This window comes from Poromitra crassiceps (assembly GCF_964638095.1).
Source record: "Poromitra crassiceps genome assembly, chromosome: 6".
Classification (NCBI taxonomy): Eukaryota; Metazoa; Chordata; class Actinopteri; order Beryciformes; family Melamphaidae; genus Poromitra; species Poromitra crassiceps.
The window spans coordinates 7678891-7686535 of record NC_139627.1 but is presented as its reverse complement, the minus strand read 5'-3'; positions in this window follow the sequence as shown (position 1 = coordinate 7686535).

Sequence of the window (7645 nt, the reverse complement as noted above, 5' to 3'; positions counted from 1 at the left end):
TGGTGTTTGTATGTATATACTGTATACTGAGCTATATGGTGTTTGTATGTATATACTGTACACTGAGCTATATGGTGTTTGTATGTATATACTGTATACTGAGCTATATGGTGTTTGTATGTATATACTGTATACTGAGCTATATGGTGTTTGTATGTATATACTGTATACTGAGCTATATGGTGTTTGTATGTATATACTGTACACTGAGCTATATGGTGTTTGTATGTATATACTGTATACTGAGCTATATGGTGTTTGTATGTATATACTGTACACTGAGCTATATGGTGTTTGTATATATATACTGTATACTGAGCTATATGGTGTTTGTATGTATATACTGTACACTGAGCTATATGGGAAACAACCAACCAAAGTTTTGGACACAACATTAAACATCAGTGCTTCAGAAAAATGTGCCAGAGATGTTTGACACAGCCTGACATTGGGTGATCACACTGGATTTTGGTATACAGGAGAGGCTATATCGTTTGTATGTTTGTGGATGTTCTGGAACACAAAATAAAACATAAAACAATATTAGCTCAAACTAGTTTTCCTTTCTTTGTAAAAGTGTTGAAAGTAATAATGTCTTAGACTGTTTTCAATAATGAAGACTACTTCACTAGTCAATGATTGTTTATCCATCCCATTCACTAATCCATGGTTCCTTTCCATTCATCTCTCTCTCCCCTGCAGCAACGCCCTCAGGTTACATCAGCCATTCATAAATATGCACGCCCTCTTTATCCCTGTCCAATCAATGTCTCCCACGCTTTCCCTCTCTTCGGCTGTTGCCAATCACCTAAATGAAGTTCTATTTAAGACTCTTGCAAGTTGTAACTCACCCTGTTTGTTCACCCATATAGCTGCTGTTCCTGCGTAGCTGCTGCTTCGCCCCTCCTCCTCCCCTGAACACCACCAATGTCATGACTCCAGTAGAACTCCCTATGGGGGTTCTCTATCCTATAAATCACTGACGTCCTCCTCTTGTCTCAGAGGAGCGTCATCATACCATGGAGTCATTCGCCAAATCTAAGTGTTGTTTTATCATTAAAGTTTATCGTACTTTCCTTCTAGTCTCTCATGATTGAAAAACTATTAAGACTAGTTTCAAAAGAAAAGAGAAGAAAGTGATGCTAACTATGGGTTCCCAGTTGGTTGTGTGCTCCAGGGTTTCTGTGTCTCATTACTGTCACTAGAAAAGATGCAAAGTTTTGCCCAATGTTGCTGACAATAATTTGGCATGTTTTTAACACTCAACACTGAGCACTAGAAGATAAAAAGAATCCAACCTAAACACAAGGGAGCTATGCTTCAAATACAAATTTAAATAGTCCCATAAAAACAACAGTCTCTTTTTAGCACGACAAGCTTAAAAAAGAGATGCCTGGTGGATACAAGCTGAAACATCTTTTACGTACCACACAGTCTTTAATCTCTCCCAGGTAACTTTGCTTCCTTGTGTCGGCCAGGAACTTGACGTCTCTCTCTGTCTGGCCCAGCTTGTGCCCTGGATGGCAGGAGTAGGTCACCTTCTGGATGGCAGTATCACTGTGCAACCTCAGGAAGCGCATCTGGACCACATTGGCACCTGGATAGTAAAACTGACAGCAAAAGATGTACAATTTGGTTTATTACTCGTCTCCGCTGGTAGATCGTTAACGAACAAGAATAGCAATATCGCAAATACAACAAACACATAAAACAGGCTTGGAGCAGGTGGGGAAACAGATGATCTGAAGCCTGTTAAACACTTTTGAGAAGCTCAGTGTGAAACCTTTGCCTGCAATGTGAAAACATTTTGGAAACATTTGTTGAAAATCTAAATGAGCAGGTTTTCCTGCAGACGTAAGAAAGGCAGAAAGCAAATTGTGTTGTGTTTGAGACGAGTAGATTTGGCATGCTGATCATCAGGGCTGCTGCTGGCTGTTTGGGTGTCTTAAGCATAATTGCTTTGTGGTGCCTCCCCCATCCCCCCTCCCAAGAAAAACATGCAAATGCAATCTAAGCAATAAATTTTCATTATCAATGTTACAAGTAAGTTAACCAAGACATTTAACTCCTTGAGCCAAATAAAACATAATCCATGATAGAACAACTTAAGTGAAACTACCGTAAGTAGCCGGTCTGGAGCGCGACCGCACAGGAGATATTTGTCAGATGAGGTCTGAAATAATTCTCTAGTTTCAAGTATCACACTTCGCATGGATTCAGCTGCATGTCGCGTGTCCAACAACCAAAGCTAAGATCGTGTATTAACGAGAAGATCACCCACTTTACCACAGACAGACACACAGCCACACACACAAGCAGTGACGGTGATCAGATGAGCAAGTCGTAATCTCGGCCTGGTACAATCTTTGCTGCAGCAAAGAATGGTTATGAATCATGATCACTAGACTGCTTTTGATGCTGCTTCCAGCACTTGGTGCCGCTACGCACAGTGCATACTGTAGCGCCCCTGCTGGAGATCTCCTGTCATGACAGGAATGTATGAGTATGTGACATATTTGCATTTTGCAAAGAGAATAATAATAATTGAATATACATTAAATACATATAGGAATTGGCTGTGTGACACCATTCATTTGATATGGCTTGTTGCCAGGACCCACATTTATGTTAGAATTGCTAGAGTTGGGGTTATGTAAGATTCAAATGAAGATTCAAACTTCCATGACTTTAGCATCCACCTACCTGAAAGCCGTGCTCCAGGCTGCTAAGCCACAGGAACGATCCCTCTGTGGAAGACTCTTCCATCCAGGCCTTCATGGGCACCTGCAGCCAGAGAAGAGAAGAAGACCAATTATGCAAATTGGAGAGCAAGTTGTGCTATACCTGTACCTATACCTATACCTGTGTGGCTCCGTTGTCTAATAATGCCTTTCTACCTGGGTGTCTCGAGGATGGAGGCAGGTCTGTTTTGATGTGGTGGAGAAGCTGCAGTACGCCAGCAGAGCATCGGCTGGGCTGCCCTGGTTGGGGTCAATGTAATACATTCCTGCAGAGAGAGGTTAACAGCAAGTTCAATGAAACCTTCGAGGATGAAAGCCTTCTACTGCACACTGAAAGGCTTCTACTGCACACTGAAAGACTTCTACTGCACACTGAAAGGCTTTTACTGCACACTGAAAGGCTTTTACTGCACACTGAAAGACTTCTACTGCACACTGAAAGACTTCTACTGCACACTGAAAGGCTTTTACTGCACACTGAAAGACTTCTACTGCACACAGAAAGAATTCTACTGCACACCGAAAGAATTCTACTTCACACCGAAAGAATTCTACTGCACACTGAAAGGCTTCTACTGCACACTGAAAGGCTTTTACTGCACACTGAAAGACTTCTACTGCACACTGAAAGGCTTCTACTGCACACTGAAAGACTTCTACTGCACACTGAAAGACTTCTACTGCACACTGAAAGACTTCTACTGCACACTGAAAGGCTTTTACTGCACACTGAAAGACTTCTACTGCACACTGAAAGACTTCTACTGCACACTGAAAGGCTTTTACTGCACACTGAAAGACTTCTACTGCACACTGAAAGACTTCTACTGCACACTGAAAGGCTTCTACTGCACACTGAAAGAATTCTACTGCACACTGAAAGAATTCTACTCACTGAAAGACTTCTACTGCACACTGAAAGACTTCTACTGTACACTGAAATAATTCTACTGCACACTGAAAGAATTCTACTGCACACTGAAAGACTTCTACTGCACACTGAAAGACTTCTACTGCACACTGAAAGACTTCTACTGCACACTGAAAGACTTCTACTGCACACTGAAATAATTCTACTGCACACTGAAAGACTTCTACTGCACACTGAAAGACTTCTACTGCACACTGAAAGACTTCTACTGCACACTGAAAGAATTCTACTGCACACTGAAAGAATTCTACTGCACACTGAAAGACTTCTACTGCACACCGAAAGACTTCTACTGCACACGAAAGAATTCTACTGCACACTGAAAGCCTTCTACTGCACACTGAAAGGCTTTTACTGCACACTGAAAGACTTCTACTGCACACTGAAAGACTTCTACTGCACACTGAAAGACTTCTACTGCACACTGAAAGACTTTTACTGCACACTGAAAGACTTCTACTGCACACTGAAAGACTTCTACTGCACACTGAAAGACTTCTACTGCACACTGAAAGACTTCTACTGCACACTGAAATAATTCTACTGCACACTGAAAGACTTCTACTGCACACTGAAAGACTTCTACTGCACACTGAAAGACTTCTACTGCACACTGAAAGACTTCTACTGCACACTGAAAGACTTCTACTGCACACTGAAAGACTTCTACTGCACACTGAAAGAATTCTACTGTACACTGAAAGACTTCTACTGCACACTGAAAGAATTCTACTGCACACTGAAAGAATTCTACTGCACACTGAAAGAATTCTACTGCACACTGAAAGACTTCTACTGCACACTGAAAGACTTCTACTGCACACCGAAAGACTTCTACTGCACACTGAAAGAATTCTACTGCACACTGAAAGCCTTCTACTGCACACTGAAAGGCTTTTACTGCACACTGAAAGACTTCTACTGCACACTGAAAGACTTCTACTGCACACTGAAAGACTTCTACTGCACACTGAAAGACTTTTACTGCACACTGAAAGACTTCTACTGCACACTGAAAGACTTCTACTGCACACTGAAAGACTTCTACTGCACACTGAAAGACTTCTACTGCACACTGAAATAATTCTACTGCACACTGAAAGACTTCTACTGCACACTGAAAGACTTCTACTGCACACTGAAATACTTCTACTGCACACTGAAAGCCTTCTACTGCACACTGAAAGACTTCTACTGCACACTGAAAGCCTTCTACTGCACACTGAAAGGCTTCTACTGCACACTGAAATACTTTTACTGCACAATGAAAGACTTCTACTGCACACTGAAAGACTTCTACTGCACACTGAAAGAATTCTACTGCACACTGAAAGACTTCTACTGCACACTGAAAGACTTCTACTGCACACTGAAAGGCTTCTACTGCACACTGAAAGACTTCTACTGCACACTGAAAGACTTCTACTGCACACTGAAAGACTTCTACTGCACACTGAAAGAATTCTACTGCACACTGAAAGACTTCTACTGCACACTGAAAGACTTCTACTGCACACTGAAAGAATTCTACTGCACACTGAAAGACTTCTACTGCACACTGAAAGACTTCTACTGCACACTGAAAGACTTCTACTGCACACTGAAAGAATTCTACTGAAAGGCTTCAGGGGGAAGTAATGGAATGCATGTGATGCAGCGAGCGTATGCTAGAATACCTTCAGAGAATATTTCCACTACTTTCCTGATTACTCTTCCTGCTCTAACCAGTAGCTGAGAAGTTTAAATCCTTCAGCCATGATATTCAATGGGACCTCGTTAATCAGACATATTAATTGACGTTCGATTATTCATCAGATATGGGTGAACAGTTCCCAGACGGAATGGCTATGAGTCCATTTAAAAGAAAAATATGTTTTCACCTCCTTAGATTCTTCACCTTTCATTCTTCTATTACGGGTAATATTGTGTAATTTCTTTGTTGTCAGAGGCAAATTCCTGGCAACAATCATTACCTCCACCTACGGAGTTGGCCAGGAAGTCATGTTTTCACCCCCGTTTGTCTGTCCGTCCATCTGTTTGTTTGTTTTGTTTGTCTGCAGGATATCTCAAAAAGTTATGAATGGATTTGAAACGTTTTGCTCGAAGCGTTTTCTGAAAATCGCGTTAAAAAAAGCATTTATGCTTCAAAAGTCATAAAAGTGGTCCTTGTTTGTGAAGATTATCTTGCTGAACACAAAATCTGCTGTTTCATAAACTTTACTCATAAACGTAAACAGTGTTTATACGAGGGATCAGCCGAGCAGCATTTTGGTAAACAAACCGCGCCACTGGGTGGCAACGGCAATAGAACCCTATGGAGCCCAAGTGGCGCGAGGCATGAGTGTCTGCTCTAGCCGCTTGACTCGGTTTACATTTTAGAAACTGCGACAGTTCACACAACTTGAACACGACATGCATATTATACATCAAACTCTTGAGATAATTCTGCTCTCACTCAGAATGTCAAAATATAAGCGATGTGATGTATACTTTTTGAGATATTAACATTTGTTTGACACAACTCATACTATTAATACCATTTCTCACCATAGAAGCATCACAACTCCTGGTTCAATCCCTTGTCATTTCCCGCCTTGACTACTGAAACGTTCTGCTTGCCGGTCTCCCTGCCTCCACTATCCAACCACTTCAACTCATTCAAAATGCTGCAGCCCGTCTGGTTTTCAATCAAAACTAATTTTCCCATGTCACCCCCCTCCTACGCGATCTACATTGGCTTCCCATCCTGGCTCGCATTAAATTCAAGACCCTGGTTTTAGCCTACAAAGCAGTCCATCAAACAGCCCTCCCATATTTACAGCCACTGGTCAGTTTCCAAACCACCCACCGCTCCCTCCGCCCCTCCACTAGTGCAGGACGTCTCGCCCCTCCCTCCCTGCACGGCCCTACAGGACGTCTCGCCCCTCCCTCCCTGCGCGGCCCTACAGGACGTCTCGCCCCTCCCTCCCTGCACGGCCCTACAGGACGTCTCGCCCCTCCCTCCCTGCACGGCCCTACAGGACGTCTCGCCCCTCCCTCCCTGCACGGCCCTACAGGACGTCTCGCCCCTCCCTCCCTGCGCGGCCCTACAGGACGTCTCGCCCCTCCCTCCCTGCACGGCCCTACAGGATGTCTCGCCCCTCCCTCCCTGCACGGCCCTACAGGACGTCTCGCCCCTCCCTCCCTGCACGGCCCTACAGGACGTCTCGCCCCTCCCTCCCTGCACGGCCCTACAGGACGTCTCGCCCCTCCCTCCCTGCACGGCCCTACAGGACGTCTCGCCCCTCCCTCCCTGCACGGCCCTACAGGACGTCTGGCCCCTCCCTCCCTGCGCGGCCCTACAGGACGTCTCGCCCCTCCCTCCCTGCACGGCCCTACAGGACGTCTCGCCCCTCCCTCCCTGCACGGCCCTACAGGACGTCTCGCCCCTCCCTCCCTGCGCGGCCCTACAGGACGTCTCGCCCCTCCCTCCCTGCGCGGCCCTACAGGACGTCTCGCCCCTCCCTCCCTGCGCGGCCCTACAGGACGTCTCGCCCCTCCCTCCCTGCGCGGCCCTACAGGACGTCTCGCCCCTCTCTCCCTGCACGGCCCTACAGGACGTCTCGCCCCTCCCTCCCTGCACGGCCCTACAGGACGTCTGGCCCCTCCCTCCCTGCACGGCCCTACAGGACGTCTGGCCCCTCCCTCCCTGCGCGGCCCTACAGGACGTCTCGCCCCTCCCTCCCTCCCTGCACGGCCCTACAGGACGTCTCGCCCCTCCCTCCCTGCGCGGCCCTACAGGACGTCTCGCCCCTCCCTCCCTGCGCAGCCCTACAGGACGTCTCGCCCCTCCCTCCCTGCACGGCCCTACAGGACGTCTCGCCCCTCCCTCCCTGCACGGCCCTACAGGACGTCTCGCCCCTCCCTCCCTGCGCGGCCCTACAGGACGTCTCACCCCTCCCTCCCTGCGCGGCCCTACAGGACGTCTCGCCCC